Genomic DNA, 22661 nt, shown 5'->3' with positions numbered 1-22661 from the left:
CACACCAGCAGATCTCTTGCTACGAGAGCCAAAGTCTCACTTATCTCATGGCGCCTCTGAGGTATACACTGTATTCTTACATTTTTCGCGATGTACTTTACATTTCCTGTATAGCTTGCACTTTTGCACTATATTTCATCCGCTCACCTCAAACACATTCACGCACTGTATTTTATCTGCTCATCCTGAACACAGGTGGATTCTCGTTTTACCCGAGGATATGGGACCACATCGGCGAGGGAGTGGTACATGGACCTCCCCGTCGGTGTCCGCCAGATCGTCGACAAGGCGGGGTTTGGTTTATTCTACATGGGGCTGTAGCGCCTCATGGCGAGCACATCCCTACTGGGCACACTGGTAGAGAGATGGTGGGACACCACCAACTCTTTCTATTTCTATATAGCGGATGACATGACGATGACCCCGTATGATTTTGCAATGCTGATGGGTATCGAGGTAGGAGGTCGGCCGATCCCATATGACACTGACATGGGCGAATGGGAGGCAGCCTATATCTAATTGCTGGGGGCACGCCCACCTATCTTCCGATTGGGGACAGTTCGGTACAACTGGTTTGCAAACCAGTTCAGAGGGACAGCTCCGGAGATTATAGAGGAGATCGAGCAGTATGCCCGAGGATTCCTAATGTTCCTCTTTGGCACTGCGTTATTCGCCGACAGGGCGAATAGAGTCGGGCTATATCTTCTGAGTGCTTTGGTGGACTTGTCTCACGTCTGGCATTACGACTGGGGCGGCACTGGCCTCGCTACCCTGTACTACTATATGAGTTCGACATCCCGTAGGAGCGGGAACAGAGTTGGCGGCTATTGGAGAGCCTGGGGGGTGTACTTTACTTTTCTGCTTTACACTCTTTGTTGTGCTTTCTGCTTTGCACTTTCTGTACACTGCACACACATAGTCTGATTTTTGCTCTGCATTTGCACTTTCTATATGTCGTAGTACACACCTTGCTTTCTGCATTTTCTTTGTATTTTGTATTATCTGCATTCTGCATTTTCTGGACATTGCACACATACTCTCCATTCCACATTATCTGTGTTTATCTGTTGGGTACTCATTGTCGCCCTCTTGCTTTTACAGCTATGGGTATATGCCTATTTTCTGACACTTGCCCCAGAGCCAGAGGTAGAGATGCCGCCTGTCGTGCCATACCCTCACCGGTATGACGGGAGATGCCAGCCAAGGCCCTGAGAGACGCTTTCATTTTTTCGCAGGTATTTTGATACAGTGTGGGCAGCAGAGGTAATTCAAAACTCACAGTTTTTTCTACTTTCAACTCTGATTCATATTGCATATCTAATCGGAACTAACAATCTATGCATTTGTTGTCTGCATATCACGTGGCAGCCCTAGGCGACGATGCCAGAGGGTGTCAGATATGAGTTCCCCGGTGCTTGGGGTGATTCTCGCTGTCGGCTCATGCTCGAGGGACCAGTAGGCCGAGCTTGGTTCCTAGGTGAGCGCTTCTTGTGCCAGACGCTAGGTTTTCCACTACAGACGGTCCCCATGCCACCTCCGCTATCCATGCGGGCCATAGAGAGTCTCTCCTCCAAGGAGGTCACTGACTTTACACTAGGTGTGGAGGCAGATTATTTTCTCAGTGAGGGGGACTACACGACATACATCCAGACACACATCATGCCTCCCTTGATGGATGTTTGTGCTCATACATGGAGAGTAACAGATGCCCCTTCGACGAGTACGGCCAGAGCACTGAGGGGCAAGGCTAGAGGGATGCCCCCCGCTAGGCAGAGTTTCGACTGGCCAGAGCTTCCGACTGAGTTGACAGGTTGGCGGTACTCTGGAGAGTGTTATCAGATTCCGATTGAGCCTCTGTTGCCTGGTCCCCGATATGTCAAGACATTTGATTCACCTCTAGCATGTACTATAGTTTTCCACTCCCACTCAGATACTCAGACATACATTCTTTCGAGACAATGATCCATCCAAATTGCATTTGCAGGCACCCTCAGGCTATGTCGAGAGCTTGCTTGAGATGCTGGCCTCATTCGAGGGCATGATCTTGAGGAGGGAGGCGATACTTGGCTCCCACGGTATTCGGGTAATTTTTAGTTCTCTTGCATTTCGGTCATCATATTTCTGCTGGCATACTGAAACTGAGATTTCAACTGAACATTTCCTCATATTGCACTGATACACTGCATGTATAGATCACATCTAACTTCTGCATGTACTCATTTTGCACACCATACTTGCATCTGATACACATACTGTGGATGACATATTCAAACTGCCTTTTCAGGTCACACCTCTACCGACAAGATAGGCGGCAACAGAAGCAGGACCATCAACGCCCCCTCCAGCACCAGGGAGAGACAGACAGGCTCCAACACACGGCCGCGGGAGACGTCGTGAGCTTATCATGCATGGTGACGATGAGACCAGCGAGATCAAGGAGGTTGTAGATCAGCATGACGAGTCATCCGAGAGTGGAGAGGATGATGTTGACTCAGATTCTGCTAGTGGAGATGAGGCTAAGCCAGGTTCTGATGCAGAGGATGACGACGACTCCGGTTCTGGTTCTACATCGGGTTTAGACAGTGGTGCGGATAGAGATAGCTCTGTAGAGTCCACTCCGCCACGAGGAAGAGGATGAAGAGGGCCTCTAGAGCTTGTGCTAGCTGGCGCTGATTCTCTGTATTTTTGCTTAGTTTCTTTCTTTTTAGTGGTGTTAGCACATTGTATAGCCTTAGGCAGTTTTATTTTCTTCAAAACTTGTACTCTTTGTAAAATGAAGCCATGATCAGAATGAAAAATAGCTTTTGGCAAAAAAAAAAGTGTTTTATTTTATATTATGAGCATCACATAGTACCACACAGCATAAACAAGAGCAACGAGATTTGAACTTTGTGAAATGTATTGGCATTCGCTTAATCAGGTAATGAACCAACCAACACGTAACCAACAAAGTAAAACAACTTGATGAACAATGCAACAACTCAATAAACAACTACAACTCGATAAGCAATACAAAACTCGATAAACAAAACAAATGCAACTCAATAAGCAATACAACAACTCGATAAACAAATTGAAGCAATTTATGAGCAATTGAACAAAACTACTGAAACAAAATAGCAGAACGCATCAAGAGTAGAACAAAACATAAGCTCTCAACACTCTCAACACACAGGAAGACCAAAGGAATTCTGATGGGCACAAACAGGGGTTGTTAGCCACTTAGTGATGACTGTCGGCCACCAAAAGTAGCCGGTCAGCTCCAAAAGGTGGCCGGTCAGCCACCCACACTGGCTGGTCGGCCACTAGTATAGGGAGCCTCCAGATTGCTGCCACCTGCCTTCCACTTAGCACCTTATCTTCTACAAAAGTTAGGACTTTGTAGTTTCTTCATTCCAGCTCTGTTTTTGCCACAAATGGAGCCATTCTTCACCAAAAAACTCTCAACTTAGATTGCAACTTTAGATGCCTCGAAAAAAGTGAATTTCTAGGGTTTCAGGATAAATGCACTATTCCTACTAAGTCGTACTCCACTGTGCTTTCCGTTCCTTCATGCCACGGCTAGATGTTGGAACCTTGTTACACATGTGTTTAACTTCGGGGGGCAGGAGATATGTCCAACAATTGAAGAGTTCCAAGTTCTAATGGAATCCCGGCGTGACGAGGAAATCCTGTCCCGATCCCGTTTTAGTCACATCCAGGCTTTAGGACGGATGTGTGGGCTCACTTTACACGATGCCCGATCTTTGGTTCACAACAGAGGGCAGGACATTCCCAGTCTCATTTACCGATTTTCTGATGCCGGCGACTGTGGTGACCATCTTTGGCAAGGTTTTCGGCGACATGCCCTTTGCTTGTGTATGTTGGCTCATTTTCTGCTTGCCCATGGCTTCAGAGGGTCTAGCATTCGCTTGATCAAAGTAGCTCAAGGCTTGAAAGAGGACAAGAACTGCATTGGCTTGACACTAGCCGAGACTTTGATGGGCTAGGATGCTTTCCATCGCCGGGAGACAGCTAAGTTCGCAGGAAGTCCACTACTCTTGCAGGTAATGTTTCCCACCCTTCTCGCATGTGTTTCGCACATCACTCGGCCCTCAAGCTCTGTTTTTCTCTCAAAACCTTTTCTCACTTTTCCCTCCACATACACCTCTCTATTCTTTAATCTCTCTTATTTTTCATCCCTCCCCAGATATGGCTCATGGACAGATTGAAAGTAGTGGACTCTTGCCATGCAAATTCAGCGCGCGACTATTTCTTTTGCCAACGGCTAGTTGATTTCCCAAACGAGGGGTGGTGGTGTCATTGGATGTGCAACAGATCTGCTGCTGACATTGCTTGGCGTTGCCCCTGGTTTGACCTGCCCGAGATGAGCTACAGCATGTCTTGACAACCTAGCATTTAGTTGATTGGCTTGACACACTGTGTCTTCTACTTTCCATTCGAATTCAGGCATCAGTTCGGACATGATTAGACTTGCCCAGAAGAGGGGGTAGAGTAGCCGGCTTCATTTCTAATTTGAGGTTCAAAATTAGCTCGATATTCCACTGCTTGGAGGACAAGAGAACTTCTGGCTCCCGCTCCCAATTTCAGTTGCGATCTTTCTGGCGAATGCATAGCTTGGCTCGAGGATGAGGCGTAAACCGGGCCTACTTTAGCATCTGAAGCTTCCACAAGCTCTAGGAGGGGACGTAGGAACACCTGACACATCTATGCCCCAAGTTTATTGCTTTGATCTGTACTTTCAATTTTTCCTTTTGAATGTAATAAAAAGCAACTTTGATTTGTATCAAGAATTAAAGAACTTTGAATTGAAATCAATGAAATTGAAGTGGTGGGCACTGAAAATTTTCCTTTTGGTCCACAAATGGTCTAAGTTGTAAAAAGATTAATTTGAACAAAATCAACATTTATTAAAAAATTTCAAAACCATTTTTGATAAGGATCACAACTGGACACACCCAGAATCTATCCTTGAGATGTACAATCCCAAATCCAACAAAAGGAGAGTTGCCCCTTGTCTGAACTACACTGTACTATAACCAACTCTCATAGTGAAGACCACAACCGAACTCTTGGATACAGAAAAGACAAAGATGACCAGAACAATCTCATGGACACAGTTAATTTGGAAATGTTTATGGCTGGACTTCATAATGAAGTTGCCTATGTATCCCAAAGATGGGAATCAAGCCTTACGTAGTTCGGTTCAGGTTCACTCGAGTATTAACACTCTCCTTTTGCGCTCTAACTTTTGCCAAGGCCGCCCTTTCTGGGTTTTCAATCTTGCGAGCTCAGTTTTTCTAATTTCTAATTGTTTGTGCTCTAACTTTTGCCTAGGTCGCCCTTTTGGGTTTTTGGCCTAGCGAGCCACTCAAGGATAGTATTTCTTCAACTTGTCCATGTTGATTAGTTGGGAGAATTCAAGGCCATCTAGGTCCATAAGAATGACAGCTCCACCCGACCAGATAGATTTGATGATGTAAGGACCAGTCCAATTGGGTTTGAACTTGCCCCTAGGGTCATGGATGGGAACTCGGTTGTCTTTGAGAACCAACTCCCCTTCTTTTAGATTCCTGGACTTAACTTTCTTGTTACAAGCCCTAGTAATCCTACGTTGATAACCTTGGACATGGTACAGTGCTTTTAGCTTCCTCTCATCGAATAGCATTAGTTCTTCGAACCTATTTTGCTGCCAATCCTCTTCTGCTATCTGGCATTCAGCCATAACCCGCAGTGACGGAACCTTAACTTCAATCGGCAGAATAGCTTCCATCCCATAAACCAGAGAATATAGAGTTGCCCCAGTAGATGTTCAAATTGAAGTCCTGTAGCCCCAAAAAGCAAATGGCAACTTGTCTGGCCAGTCCCTATAAGTCTCCACCATCTTCTGTAGAATGTGCTTGATGTTCTTGTTGGCAGCCTCAATAGCTCCGTTGGTTTGCAGCCAATATGTAGATGACTTGTGAAAAGCCACGTGGTACTTCTCCAACAAGTCGATCACTTCTTTCTTGAAGTGGGAACCATTGTGTGAAATGATCTCATTCAGGACCCCATAACAACAGATGATATTATTCTCGATGAACTTGGCTACGTGCGATGATTTCAGCACTGCATAGGATTAGGCTTCGACCCATTTTGTAAAATAGTCTATTGCCACCAGGATATACTCATGCCCATTTGACCCCTTCGGAGTAACTCCTCCAATAACATCAATCCCCCAGACTGAAAATGGCCATGGTGAAATCATGTTGTACAGCATTGACGGCGGGATATTCATGCGATTTGCATGAATTTGGCATTTGTGGCATTGCCGAACAAAACCAATACAATCCTCCTCCATGGTTGACTAGTAATAACCCTGCTTGAGAATCTTCCGAGCTAGCATTACTCCGCTCATGTGCGATCTGCACTCTCTTCTGTGGATGGCCTCCATTAAGCGCTTTGATTCTTCTGCATCGACGTACAATTTATGCATTCCTAGATGGCCTCGTTTGTACAATTTAACCCCGCAGATGATAAACTGAACAGCCATTCACCATATTGCCCTTTTATTTTTGGCATTTGCCCCTAGTGGATAAGCGTCCTTTTCCAATAAGTTCTACATGTCATGATACCAGGGGTTTTGATCTTGTACTTCATCTATTGCGGTGATCAACTCATAGGACGGTACATACCTCCATTCAATAATGATCGGACACATCCGGACTCCTAAAGGGATGTCTATCATGGAAGATAGAGTTGATAAGGCGTCAGCGAACCTGTTCTTCTCTCTTAACAGATGCGTGAAGGTTAACTTCTCAAACCTGGGAATCAGAACGTCCAGGGCTTGGTGATAGATTTTCATTCTTTCTTCTTTAACCTTCCAGTATCGTTTTGCTTGAGACACAACCAGGTTCGAGTCCCCAACGATGTCCAAACGTTTTGCCCCTAGTTCTAAGGCGGCTTCCAAGCCAGCGATACATGCCTTGTATTCTACTTCGTTGTTAGATACTTTAAACTGAAGTTTGAAAGCTATGGGTATGTGGGAATTGTCGGGTGCTATCAGTAACACCCCTATCCCATAACCGTACTAATTAGACGCTCCGTCAAAGTATGTGGTCCAAATCACTTCCTTGATCTGCAGAATGGCCTCATCTGGAAACAAATACTCTACTGGTTCGTTTTCCTCCACTAGGTGATTGGCTAGGAACTCCGCTACCACTCTCCCCTTCACAGACTTGCAAGTCATATACTTCAAATCAAATTAGGAGAGAAGAAGCAACCAACGGGCTAGCCTACCTGTAAGCGCTGGTTTCTCGAAGAGATATTTGATAGGATTTAATCTCGAAACCATAATTACGGAGTGATCTAACAGGTAGTGCCTCAACTTCCTGGTAGCCCATAACAAGGCCAAGCAAGCCTTCTCCGGCGGGGTGTAACGGGTCTCGTATTCTAGCAACTTCTTGCTTAGGTAATAGATGGCTTTCTCCACTCTATCCTCAGATTCCTAGGCAAGTATGCAGCCCATAGTCGTGTCGGTTACTGACATATACAAAATCAACGGCTTCCCCGGCTCCGGCGGTGACAACACGAGCGGGTTCCGAAGGAACTGTTTGATCTGCTCAAAAGCAACCTGGCATCGGTCATCCCATTGGAATTTCTTTCCTTTCTTCAAGAGACCAAATAGCGGTTCACAAGTCAAGGTTAATTTTGCAATAAACCATCTTATGAATTGCACTTTACCTAGAAAGCCTCGCACCTCCTTTTCAGTCCTTGGTGGTGGCATTTCTAGGATGGCCTTGATTTTGGAAGGATCAACCTCAATGCCCCTCTGTGTAATCAAGAACCCCAGCATCTTCCCTGCTGTGACACCAAAGGTGCATTTCAATGGTTTTAGCCTCAACAGATATTTTCTGATCCGTTGGAAAAATTTCTTTAAGACGGTGCAGTGGTCTTCTCTTTCCTTGTACTTGACAATCATGTCGTGCACATACACCTCAACCTCTTTGTGGATCATATCACACAAGATCGTGGTTGTAGCTCGTTGATAAGTAGCCCCAACATTTTTCAAACCGAACGGCACCACCCTATTGCATTAGGTTCACTACGGCGTGGTGGAGGCAGTCTTCTCTCTATCTTCGGGTGCCATCAAGATCTAGTTGTACCCCGAAAACCCGTCCATAACGGAGAGCAACGCATGGCATGCGGTGAAGTCCACCAATTCATCAAATTATGGTATAGGAACGTCGTCCTTCGGACTAGCTTTGTTCAGATCTCAAAAATCCACACACACCCAAATTCTGCCATCTTTCTTTGGCACCAAAACAATGTTGGCCAACCAAGTAGGATACTCAGATACTAGCAAGAACCCTGCATCTATCTGCTTGGTGACCTCTTCCTTGATTTTCAAAGCCTAATCCGGGCGTATTTTCCGAAGCTTCTGCTTGACGAGTTGGGCCTCAAGGTCAAGAGGGATCCGGTGCTGTATAATCTCAGGATCGATTCTAGGCATGTCTTTGTAGGACCATGCGAAAACATCTTTGAAATCTTTTAATAAAGTGACTAAGCGCTCGCATTCCTCCGAAGACAACGTGGACCTGATCTAGACCAGACGCGGATACTTCTCAGTACGCACATTAATTGAAATGATTTCATCAACTAGGTGTTTTACAAACCTCTCCTCCTCTCGATCAATCAAATGTTTCAAAACCAGAGGAAAGTCATGATCAATGCAATATGCAAGTGGCACAGAAAAGTACTTAGAAACAGTAGTGGTACCATTCTCATTCAAAGCTTCCAGCTCGTCTAATTCCTCGGTTACAACCGACTCAAAAGAAAAGGAAAAAGACGACCTGGACAAAACAACGACATCCGGGTTATCAACCCCAGGAATACCGGACTCCACCTCAGAAGAACTAGAATCTAATTCTGACTCCACAGACACTGTGGAATCAGATTCCGATTCACTACTTGATTCAGAACTGCTGGACAAAAATCCCTCCTCAAACTGCCAGATGAGGGAGGGTGCAATAGATGCATCCAGAATACCACCAGAAGGGTCCATAGTCGATTGATCTTCGATCATAGAAACGGTGAAGTCATCTCCCAAGCTGTCCAATTTGATCTGAGGATCCGAAAAGAGACAAGCCAGCGCTACTCCTATCTCAAGTTCACTGCCATTTGACTCATCCTCTATACTCTGTTCAGCCTCAGCTGGTAGGACAGTCTGTTCTTCTGCAACTTCATCCCCTTGCAGCTGTAGGTTGAAGAAGATCTCAAAGCTGGGCAAACACTGCTTTTCAGAGTTCAACCATGGCTCAGGAAAGCCGCAAAATGGGAAATCTTCCCCCTCTTGGACAAAGCGGCCGTTCAAGGTTCCTTAAATGGGTCTATACACCAACTCATAGTGCTTCCCACTTCGCTTGGCCTTGGCTCTTCCTGCCATTTCCTTTCCCTTTCTTACCCAATCTTCTTTGGTAGGCATGTAACCTAGACCAAAGGTATGAGGGTTATGTGGCACTTTGACCAATCCAGCAACGCCCTTTCGGCCGCTCCTTCCCAATCCCATTCTGGGTACATGCTGTAACTTATTCATGAGATAAACTGATTAAGCATTGATGTACAACCCCTCATCGATAGCCAAGATATCTTGCACCACCTGGACCTTGGCCAAGGTGAACCCAGACCAGAAAACATCTTCATCGCCATGTACAATTTCTAGGATTGGTGTGGTGACTTCTAGCGGAGGATGTATGGAAGGATTCCCAAAAACAATGGCTACCGCCTTCCCATGGGGGTACTTCAACATCGGATGCAGAATGGAAGAGACAGCTTTCACTTGGTGTAGCCATAGCCACCCAAGGAGTAAGTTAAAAGTCGTCGGAACATTCAGGACGTGAAACTCAATGTCCTATTGTGCCGGGCCAACCTGCGTTCTGATCCGGACTATCCCCATCACTTCCCGGCTTGTATTGTCATAAGCCCGAATCACCTGGGTTGTTGGTACAAAGCTTGCTGGCTTCAAGCCAATAGCATAGGCCGCGCGCGACGGACACACATTAATTGCAGACCCAGTATCAATCAAGATAACCGGTATCCACTTCTCTCTGTATTCAACGGAGGTGTATAGTGGTTTGTTATGCTCAGAGCCCTCAGACGGAAATTCCTTATCTGTAAAGGTCAAAGTCGGCGAAGCCCCTCCCGGGAAGACCAGTCCCACTAACTGCTTAGGGGTTGTGTCGATAGAGAGCTTAGCCTCATCCATTGCTGATAGGACGGCTTGTCTGTGCACCCGTGAAGCCATGAGCAATCCCCAAAAAGATATGTCTGCTTGAATCTTCTTTAGCTGCTTTAGTACAGTATCTTTTTCTAGCATTTTCTCCTTCTGCTTTTCTGCCTCCTTAGCTTTCCCCGATGCTTCTGGTTGGTCCAGGTGTGGGGGTGTAGGCACCCCATTTTTGACCATCCTCAAGACTTGGACGTCATCATTTGAACACTTGACGATCATCCATGCTCGTGTTCGTTTTGAGTTTCTGAAGGTCTTCGCTGCGCGTCTTGCCTTGGAGCCTCTCCACTTGTCTGTTTTGTGCTTGGTTATGGACCAAGAGCTTGCGGTTTTGTTTCTGAGGGAAGGGGGTGGCTTGTTGGCCAGCCCTACAACCCATCGGCCAGCCCCTGTGCCTATCGGCCTTTCCTTCTTTCCATCGGCCATCAGTGGTGGCCGGTTGGCACCTTTGATGGCCGGCCGGCACCCTTTTTGGCCGGTCGGCCATGTTTGTTGGCCGAGGTCCTTTTATTTGCTTTTACAGATATTTTTGTGCCAGTTGTGACAGCTGGTGAGCACAGATTTCATCCTCCATACACGTGTATGAAGGGATTAAACCAAGCCTTTAGCTTGTCCAACAAGCTTAGGACTTGAATTTCTATAAGAAGGGAGGACCCTCTCCCTTTCCAAAGGTTCTGAAAATTTGAGATACAAAACATATATATCTCTATATTTCCCTCTCTCTCTCTCTCTCTCTCTCTCTCTATATATATATATATATATATATTTGCACTTGTTTGTGCTCAAAAGTGTCATTTCTTCACACTTTTGCACTAAAGCACCTAGTGAAACACCTTCACTACTGAGCTGAGGTTCTTGGAGGTTGCTTTTGAGTGGTTTAAGCTTGGTTTTTGCCTCTAAAGTTGATGTTCTAAAGAGGTTCTTCAAGGGTGAGTCTCTTACCTCTTTAAAGCTTTGTTTTCATAGCTTATTTGGCCCTATTTGCATGTTTCTTTTGGCTTAGCTTTCAATTGTAAAAAGCTTCATTTTTAAGTATTAAAAGTGTTTGTTTGAGGCCTCTTTGGTGTTGGGGGTGATCTACCCCCTTTGGTGCCTTGTTTGGCTATGCTTTATGCCATCACTTTAGGCTTTTGTTTTAGCCTTTGCATGGCCTTTCCACCACTGAATTCTAGAGGAATTTCAGTGGTGGAAAGTGTGTTTTGAGGTCTCAAATAGGAGGGGATTGTCTGCCCTCCTCTTCTCTTGTTTGTTTGTGTTGGTGGCTTATCTAAGGAGTATGTAGCTCTATCTTCTTGAAGCTTTGTTTGAGCACTTTTTTGTGACCTTTTAGACCTTCCATGACTCTATTTTTGGCTATCTTGGTCACCCCTTGCGTGCTCCTTACACTTGAAGTGCAACTCCACTCACTAGCCTAACATGCATCATGTTTTTTACCATCATTCTAGCATGATTTTGGCTCAACTCTAGCAAGATTTTACTCTTGTTTTACCATGCTTAAGCTCTATTTTATGTTTTTTTGGTCATGCATGCCTTGCTTTGTACAGCCATAGTACATTGTTGCTCACTAGCTTTGAGTTTCCAAGTCACTAGCATGCATTGCTTGGGCTATTTGCATGACTTAGCATCATTTGATATGAGATTTCAGAGCATGTTTCATTGTCATACACTCACATGTGTCACTCTTTCAATGCTTTGGAGGGTTTGTGCTTTATACCTTAAACATGAGCCAATATGTATGCATCTTGCCTAAGCTTTTAAGATGTCATTTTAGTGTGTTTTTGGTGTTATTTTTCCATGATGCAACTCTGTTTTTGGTTGGTTAGAGCATCCCCCATTTGCTTCTTACATGTGTAGTGTAATCCTCCTCACTAGCCTAACATGCTTCATGCTTTTGGCCTTTTATTCTAGCATATGTTGGCTATGTTCAAGCATGTTTTGGGCTTGTTTTGACCTACCTTGGGACTGTTTTGAGTCATCTTGGCCCTTTGGGGCTTGCTTGATATGGCCATGGTGCAAGTTCCTTTGCTAGTCTTAAGTTTTGAGCCTCCTAGCATGTTATGCTTGTGTTATCTGCATGATTTGGCATCATTCCTTACATGATTTTAGAGCCTATTTCGTTGCCACACTCACATTTTCCACTCCTTCAATGTGTTTGAGAGTTGTTGTCTTCATGCCTTGTTTGCAAACCAAAGTGTATGCATGCCTGTATTTGCTTTTAGACTTCATTTTCAGCATGTTTTGGCCATTGTCTTGGCATGCATGAGGTTTGTTTGAGGTTGGTTTGGTCCATTGAGTGTTGCATTACATAGCCCTTGCCATGTTCATGTTGTTTGCATGTTGTTGCATTACATAGCCCTTGCCATGTTCATGTTGTTTGCATGTTGTTGCATTGCATTGTGTTAGCATGTTGTGTGCATTGCATTGTGTTAGCATGTTGTGTGTTGCATTGTGTTTGGGTTGGATGTCAATCCAAACACGAGGAATGTCACACGTTTCATACTCAAAGTGATGAAACATGCTTCATTTCTTAGTCACCGACATCTTTGATCATGTATGATAAGGTGGAGGTTCATCGAGTCTTATGTGGTATTTGTGTGCATTCATTGACATTGATTTGTGCAACTTGGCCTCTTTGGCCATCATGCATTGAGATGCGCGATTGATGGCTCGAGAGCCGAGCACTACACTCCTTTGAGCTTTAGACATGATAAGGAGTGTGGTTGCACACACATTTTCTTGCAAATACACTGACATGCCTCTGTTAGTGCTCTGTTGCAGCAAAAGGAGGAATTTGCAGGAAGCAGTGGCTGACCGGCAATCAGAGCTGCCGGTCGACCACTTAGTCTGCCGATCGGCTATCAAAATTGGTCGATAGCCATAAACTCTGGCTGATAGCCATTCCTCTTGGTCGACCACCCCTCAGCATGTTCCTAAGGTGGATCAGAAGCATATTGGAAATTGGCACAATTTTTAGAAGTACAAAAGAGTGCAAACAGAGGCATCACGAGGCATGGTAGTGGACTTCCGAGCGAAGCCGACCGAGCATGCGTGCATCCCTCGTCACAAGGCCATTTCAGTGCTTTTGTTAACTTGGAATAAACTGTTATTTTATTTATAAAAGTGTTGTAATTAATTAGTTAATGCGTTTAATTAATTGGTTCGTTTTGTAATAATTAGTTAACTAGGAGTAGTTAATTAATTTTGTTTAGTAATAATTAGTCTAATTAGTTTAATTATATTAGTTAATTAGCTTAGCTTAGCTTAGCTAGCTTAGCTTAGCTTAGCTAGCTTAGCTTATTCATTTCGGACCCTCCGTCGAGAGGGCGTATTGTTGTAATAAGCATGTGTGTGTGTGTGAATGTCTTCCAACCCCACGTCTTTCTCCCTTTTACATATCAACTTTCGGTGGTTAGTTTAGGGCATGTTTCAATTAGCATCCTTATGCTTGCATGCGTGCATCATTCATCTGTCTTGCATGCACCGGGCTCGGCGCATCATACAAACTGCATTGTATTTCAATTCCTATTTGAATACATGTATCGAGTGTTGCACTCATATGCCATCTTAGAATAGCCGAGCCTATCTTAGTTGCATTTTGCATGTGTTGCATTAGGCATTCTTGACATAGCTAGGGCCATGCATTGATTTCTAACCTAGCTTTTGTTTTGGCTTGGAGTACTAGGTACGCTTTTATGCTTTAGCATATGGCATGAGATATGTATGATACCATGTTAGCATGCTTGCCATAAGCCTAATTGCTTAAGTGTTTAACTGCATGAATGCCTGTGGGTGGAGGCTTAATTGCCTGAATTGGGACAATTCATCAAATGCAAGTTTTAAGCCCACTTAAAGTGGCAAAATCATGTTTTTCTAAGCCCACTTGAGGGTGGCAAATCCGCGTCTTAGCCTACTTGCGAGTAGCACTTTCAAAAACAAACATGAGTTGTTTTGTTCCAATCCACGTGATTGAGTCTATACTTGTATACTCTGCGCATCACATACTAAGGTTAGCAAATAATCAAACAAGAACACATGTGCTTTCAAAAACAACGTATCATGCTTAGTAGAGGCCGATCTTTGATCGGGCGAGCGGGAGTGCTCATTTCATGACCTTCCCCCCTCGTACCCAAGTTCCCGAGCTGAGGCAACTTTGGTGATGACGGACACGTGGCCTTAGGCTCGAGTCAGGGTTTCCTAAATTTCCCCAAAACAAAATATTTATGTGGCGACTCTGAAATCTGGCAAAGCAGTCCATGTTTGGCGCTTTTTGATTCAAAATTGATTTTCCAAAACCAATTGTCGGATTTGGACTCTTTGGTGATTTATCAGTCTTACATTGCACTTTGTGAGTTTAGATTCAGAACCGTGACAGGAGTCTGAACTGTAGTAGCTAGAACAACGATTTGCGCCCTCGCGCGCGGAGCGGGGTTCAGGGCGATCTACAGGGGGCTTAAAGTACTACCCACTCCTGGTCATGCGATCCACTTCTTCAGAATACCAAGTATCATCTGGCAGATTCTATCCCCAATCTTCATCCATGTGGGCAAGATACAAATCAACATCTTCCCACCACATTCCTCCGGCAATCGACAAACAACTGTCCAATTCCGTTGTAAATATTCCACATCCTCATCACAGCCAATCCTCGTAGGGCACTTGGCTTTTCTAGCCTTCTGATCATTCTCATCACTTTCGTGTTCAAACCGCTTCAGCGCAGTCTCCTGCTCTATATCAACTGCACAAATGCTACCCAATTCCTGAGCACAATTCTTAGTACCGGTGCTTTCCGGCAACTTTCCCTTGTCATCAACCGTTCTGGCCATTGCAGCAATTCCCGTTTCCAGTTGTTCCTGCTTTGGCTGAGACCCCTCATCAACATCTGGTTCATCACTGAGCCACCCCATATTATCTGTTGATCCGTTCATATCAAACCAGTCAATCTGTGCACTCCCCAAGTCTTGTTCATCGAAGAACTGCAGATTACTAATGTCCTCCTCGAGCTCGGCTAAGTCATTCAGTCCCTGGCTTGGTCCGTCCTCCCAGACTGCATTAACCTCCATTCCCATTGGCAATTCCACCCCTGGTCTGGCCTGACTGGTTGGCACAATATAGCGGCACGGGTTGTGTTCCTCTTCAGTTAAGCTCATGGAGCTCTCAGGCATGCCTTCTTCTACCACAGACACCACCACAGGTTTAGGTTGGGATATGGACGCGCTCATCATGCACAAGCCTGTGCTTTTCGGGATGAACAGCGCTGACTTAGGTAGGTGGGAAGGGGTGATATATATACTGTGGTTGTCCGGGGCGACCAGTGTATGGATAAGCTTTATTTGCTGTGGTGGAGGGGTTTGGTTATGTGGTGGGAGAGGATTTATAGTAACGTTATGCTTTTGAGGAGGCATTATTGTAGACATGCTCGGAGAACTCCCGAGAAAATCTCGTTTTGTTCTCTAGCTACTACAGTTCGGACCCAATGTTACGGTTCTGAATCTAACCTCAGAAAGTGCGATGCAATACCGATAAATCACCAAAGAGTCCAAATCCGGCAAATCGTTTTGGAAAACTGATTTTTAAGAAAGAAGTGCCAAACATGGACTGCTTTGCCAGATACAGAGTCGCCACCTAAATATTTATTTTGGGAGAATTTAGGAAACCCTGACTCGTTGCCTAAGGCCACGTGTCTGTCATCACCAAAGTTGCCTCGGCTCGGGAACATAGGTACGAGAGGGGAAGGTCATGCAATGAGCACCCTCGCTCGCCCGATCAAAGATCGGCCTGTACTAAGAATGATATCTTGTTTTTGAAAACACATGCATTCTTATTCTGGTTAATTAGCTAGAATTACTATGTGATGCGTAAAACACACAAGTATAGACTAGATCGCCTAATTTGGAACAAAGCATCGCATATCCGTTTGTTTGGAAATGGTTTGAAGTTTGCTACTCGCAAGTAGGCTAAAACACGGATTTTAATGAATCGTTCCAATTCAAGTAATCCAACCTTCACCCACAGGCATTCAGGCAGTTATATCACTTAAGCAATTAGCCTCATGGCAAGCATGCTGTCATGTTAACACTCACACACATGCAAGATGCTAAAGCATAAACACTTATAGTGTACTCCGAGCCAAAACAAAAAGTAGTTAGTAATCAAATGCATGATCCTGGCTCATGTTAAGATGGCTAATGCAACACATGCAAAATGCAACTAGAAATAGGCTCGGCTATTCTAAAATGGCATGTGAGATGCAATACTTGATACATGTATTCAAGTAAGAATTGAAATACAATGCAGTTAGTATGATGCGCCGAGCCCAGTGCATACAATACAAATGAATGATGCAAACATGCACAGCATAAGGATGATAAATGAAATATGCCCTAAAACTAACCATCGTAAGCGGTTAAGTAAAAGGGAGAAAGAAATGAGGGTTGGAAGACAGGCATCACACACATGCACGCTTATCACACCAATTGGCTCTCTCGAGGGAGTGACCGAAAGAATAATACAAACCATCTAATCAACTAACTAACAAGCTAATTAATTATTACACAATCAAATGAATAACTAGCTACAACTAATTATTACAACACTTAAATAATTAACAAATTAATTAAGCTACGAAAAACAGTAAAGCGGCTTCGAGAAGAGGGACAAATGCATGCTTGGTCAGCTTCGCTCGGAAATTCACTGCCATGCCTCATGTTGCCTCTGTTTGCATTGTTCTGTACCTCTACAAAGTGTGAAAATTCCCAACACACTTCTGATTCACCCCATGGGCACTGTGGGAGGCCATCGGCCAAAAATCATGGTCATCGGCTAAGATAAATAGGTCATCGACCAAATATGAAGCCATCGGCTAAACACTTGTAGCCGACCGGCACTGAAGATAGCTGATCGGCCATCCCTTCCTGTAAAATGCTCTTTTACTGTAGCAGAGGACAAATAGAGCATGGCAATGCATTTACAAGACAATGTTTGCAGCTACACCCCTTATCATGTTTGAGACTCAAAGGAGTGTAGTTCTCGACCCTCGGACCATCAATCACACATTTCAATGCATGATGGCCAAAAGAGTCAAGTATGCAATTCAATATCAAATGAAATGCACAAACACATAAGGGACCTTATCCTCTATCATGTGTGATCAAGAGGCAAGGCAATGCACACACCATGCTATGCAAACTAAGCATGCAAGCAAGCATGCGAATAACTCGAGCATGCACCAAGTATGCAAACAACTCAAGCATGCAACAACATGCAACAATATTGTGCAATGCGAATAATATGCAATAGGTATGCAACCTAAACATGTAAAGATGCATAGCATAGGTATGTGACAACATGTAATCCAACAAGTATGCAAGATGGATGAGCATGTAACATGTCAATTAGCAAGCATGTGACAACATGCAATATGACAAGCTTGCAACAAGCATGTAAGCATGATGTAAAGTAGCAATTTTAAATAACATGGCAAATGGACTAAAACTAAAGATGGACAGACCTCAGCCATGCCCAAAATCAGTGGCCAAAGTTATGAACTGGAAGCATGAGCATGCAAAACAAACATGCACATGTAAATGGTCCAACACCTAGGCATAGGAGGGTAACTTTCAAGAGCACTAAAAAGGGCACAAATATGTACATGTGACAAACATCGTAAGTTCTGAAATCATGCATAGAAAGGTGCCAAACCAACCAAACAAAGAAAGCAAAGCATACAAGAAAGCCCAAAGCTTAAGGCTAGCCAAAGGACCCAAACCATGGCCATGCAAGGCAAGCCCCAAAGGGCTAAGGGCACTCAAAACAGTCCCAAGGTAGGTCAAGACAAGACCAAAAACATGCTCGAAACTAGCCAACACAAGCTAGAATACAACTCCAAAAGGCATGAGGCATGCGAGGCTACAAGGGGATGTTACACTACACCTATCAAAACCAAATATGGCATGACTTATCCAATGAAAAACAGAGTTATGGCATATCAAAATAAGCCCAAAAACCCACTTAGATGGCATCCCAAAGACCTAAGCATGGAGGCATACACAATGGTCCATTCATGAGGCATAAGACATCAACTCTTTAAAGCATTAAAGGAGTGATAAGTGCAAGTATATGAGCATGAAACATGGACTGAAATAGCATTTCTAATGATGCCAAATCATGATAATAGTCCAAGTAATGCATGCTAGAGGACTCAATACTCAAAGCTAACAAACTAGATTAAACCATGGCTACGCAAAGCAAGTCATGCATGACTAAAACAACCTAAATCAGAGCTAGAGCATGCTAAAACGTGGACAAAAGCTTCTTGAAGTTAAGCCAAAAAGCATTCCAAAATGACATGTTAAGGCATGATGCATGTTAAGGCATATGAGAGGATTGCATGACAAGTACATGAAGCATGTAAGAGCAAACTAAACCCACGCAAAATAGAGTCATGGCATGCTAAAACAACACTAAAAACCCACTGAAATGGAGTCAACATAAGCTAGAAAGACATGCTCAAACTTGAAGCATATAAGACTAGTTTGTGTGACTTACACTACAAGTGTATTAGGCATGCATGGAGTGAAAAAACCAAGCAAAAACAGTGTTGTATCATGGCAAAACAAAGCCTAATACATACTGAAATGAAGCTAAAACAAGCTAAGCAAACATGCTACCAATATAAGCCATTTATACTAGCATACAAGACAACAAGGAGAGGGGATGACCCTCTCTTATTTAAGCCATTTATATTAACACCGAGAAGTGAAAGGAGGATCAAACGGTACAATGGTAGTCCAGATCCAAGGGTTGTGTTCCCATCGTGGCAGAGCCCGCAACCGGTCAGCCTTTTGGCAAGCTTTTCCAAGCAAGCCACCGGCAAACCGCTCAGGAATTATAGATGGCAAACACTGTGACTTAAGTGCACCGATACAAATGAAATGCAAAGAAACACATAAATGTAGATAAAACAACATATCAAGAGTTCGAGTTAAGTTCTCTAAATCCCCAGTAGAGTCGCCAGAAACTGTGGGCTTGCCTTTTTCTGCGCCCCCGCACCTTGCGGAAAAGGGTTTGAAAAGAAAGACCCTCACAGTTCGGACTCTACCTACGGTTCTGAATCTAGTCTCACAAGTGTAATGTAAAACTGATAATCACCAAAGAGTCGAATCTGGCAAATCATTTTGGAAAATCGATTTTCAATCAAGTAGTGCCAAAATTGGACTGCTTTGCTAGATTATAGAGTCGCCACTTAAATATTTTATTTTTTAGAAATTTAGGAAACCCTGACTCGTGCCAAAGGTCACGTGTCCGTCATCACCAAAGTTGCCTCGGCTCGGGAACTTAGGTACGAGAGGGGAAGGTCCTGAAATGAGCACCCCCGCTCGCCCGATCAAGGATCGGCCTTTACTAATCATGATATGATATTTTATAAACCTCATGTGTTATTTTCCGGTTATTAGATAACTTTACTATGTGACGCACACAAGCAAGTATAGACTAAAATCGCTAGAATTGGAACAAATTCAATTCATGTTTGTTTTCAAAAAATGGTTTGAAATTGCCACCCTCAGGTGAGCTTAAAGATGCGGATTTGCCACCTCAAGTGGGCTTAAAACTCACACTCGTTGAATTGTTCCAATGCAAATCATCAAGCCTTCATCTACAGGCATTCATGCGGTTTAGCATTTAAGCACATAGCCTCATGGCAAGCATGCGAAACATGGTAATATGGCAATCGCACTCATGCAAGTATGCTAAAGCATAAAAGCTTACCGAGTACTCCAAGCCAAAACAAAACCTGGTTAAAAACAATGCATGATCCTAACTATACAAGATGCCTAATGCAACACATGCAATAATGCAATAAAATAGGCTCGGCTACGTAATCACGGTATATGTAACACTTCAATAGCATGCTTTGAAACAAGTATTCAAAGTATTGAAATAACAATGCAGTTTGAATGATGCGCCGAGCCTCGGTGCATGCAATACGAATGAATGATGCAAACATGCAAGCATAAGGTATGCTAATTGAAAATGTCCCTAATCTAACCATCGAAAACGGATAAATAAAAGGGAGAAAGACATGGGGTTGGAAGACATGCACACACGCACGCACACTTATTACAACATCATGGGGTTGGAAGACATGCACACACACACGAACACTTATTACAACATCATGCCCTCGCGAAGGATGGTCCAAATGAAACAAGCTAGTTAGCTATGCTAATTAAGCTAACTATTACAAACTAAAACTAATTAACTATTCTAAGCTAATTATTACAACAATTGAAAAAAATTAACTAACTATTCCAAACTAGCTAAATATTTCAAATCGAAATTAAAGAATTAGTTACACTAACTAATTAAGTGCAAGATTTGAGTTAACTATCTACTCTAAGCTAACTAAAGCAATTAAATGGCCTCGAGGGCGAGGGATGCATGCATGCTCGGTTGCTCCTACTCGAAAATGCCACTTCCTTGCCATCGAATGCCTCTGTTTGCACTCGTTTGATCACAGAAAATTGTGCCAACTCCCAAAATGCCTTGCTCCAACTCAGGAGCACACTTGTGCAAAAATTCATTGGTGGGCGATCGGCAACAAAAAGTGGCCATCGGCTACTGTTAGTGGCCGTCGGCCATTACTTCTGGCCGGTTGGCCACCCCTACCCCGAACTTCCTTTTTTGCTGCAACAGAGAGCAAACAGAGGCAAAGTAGTGTATTCTTAAGGTTTGTGTGCACTTTTACTCTCCTTAACATCATACAAGTTCAAAGAAGTGTAATTCTCGGCGCTTAAACCATCAACCAAGCATTTTCAATGCATGATGGCTAAGAAGCCAAGCTTGCACAAGTTAATGAATGCAAAACAAGACTTGACAAAACCACGACCCTATCATGCATGATCAAGGGTGATGGTGACCAAGAAAAGTGGCACATTTTATCACTTTGAGTATGAAAAGTCCCATTTGTCTCGTGTTGGAATTAATGTCCTATTCAAACACATGCAATGCAACACGAAGATGTTTAATCTTGCCTCTTTTACTTTGTTCATTCTGTTTACACATTTCAGATTACCAATCCATTCTTTAATTGATTAGTCCAAAAGGGGAGTGTCCTCTAATGGAAAAAGGGCTTAAACCACAAGTGCCTTGAGTATGAAAGAGACCTCATGCCGTTGGTTAGTAGAAACCCTCGAAAGAGGATTGAAACCATTAAGCACAAGTGTCTCAATTTCACATTTAAGCCAACAAGGGGCTCAAAGCCACCTTCAAAGTAAATGAAAGAGTGAAGAATAGAGGGAGATTGCAGAGATTTCAGTGCTAAAATTGAGTGCAACATGACACTGAAACATGCAAGCAACTCATGCAATTCATGTTTAAAAGCCTAAAACATTAAGCTAGTGAAGGAGATTGCACTACAACCACACAATACAAGTCTCAAAGCACCAAACCAACTCATAACAGAGCTAAGACCAGTCAAACCAGTAGTGAAAACATGCTGAGATTAAGGTACCAAATGCTAGAAAAACATGCTCACATGTTAAGCTATCTAGGCTTGCAAACAAGACTCAAGGACAACTCTCAAAAACAATGAAAGAGTGAAACAAATGAGCATGTGATAGAGCTATATATGCTAAAATTACATACAAGCAGACACTACAACATGCAACCAACTCAAGCAAATCATGTTTCAAGGCCTAAAACACCAAACTAGTGAAGCCATTTGCACTACAACTATGCAAAACAAGACTCATATGACCAAAGAAGCCCAAAACAGAGCTAAAACAGTCCAAATCAGAGGCAAAAATATGCTGGAAATAAGCTAAGTTAAGCTATAAAAACATGCTACCATGTGACGCTAACTAGGCATGCAAGTAAGACACAAGAAGGGGAGGCCAACCCCTCCAATTTTGGACTTCAAAACATGTTTTCCACCACTAAAATAACCCTGAATTTCAGTGGTTTAAAGGCCCAAAAGTTTGATTTGAAAGCCCTGAAAGATGGCACAAAAGGCTATACAAGCTAAGGAACAAAAGGGAGAGACAACCCCCTAACACAAAATAGCCTCAAACCACCATTTTTAAACCATAAAAATAGAGTTTTTGTAGTTGAAAACTAGGCCAAAAACAATACAAAAAGATGGTAAAACAAGTAGCGAAAACAAAGCTTTCAAGGTGAATCTTATACCTCCTGAAGCATAGCACTAAAAAGCCACAATTTCAGGCTCGAACCTCCTTTCAAAAGCTCAAACTAGGCTCCAAGGAACCTCAGCTCCAAGGTTGTCAAGTTTGGTTAAGGGTTACTGTGCAAAGGTGTAGAGAAAACTAACTACCAAGCACAAAACAAGAAGAGAGAGAGAGAGAGAGAGAGAGAGAGGGAGAGAGAGAGATAGAAAATTTTG

This window comes from Camellia sinensis, chromosome 4 (genome assembly GCF_055761805.1).
Source record: "Camellia sinensis isolate YWXY chromosome 4, ASM5576180v1, whole genome shotgun sequence".
Classification (NCBI taxonomy): domain Eukaryota; kingdom Viridiplantae; phylum Streptophyta; class Magnoliopsida; order Ericales; family Theaceae; genus Camellia; species Camellia sinensis.
Note: the sequence above shows the minus strand (reverse complement) of the source record.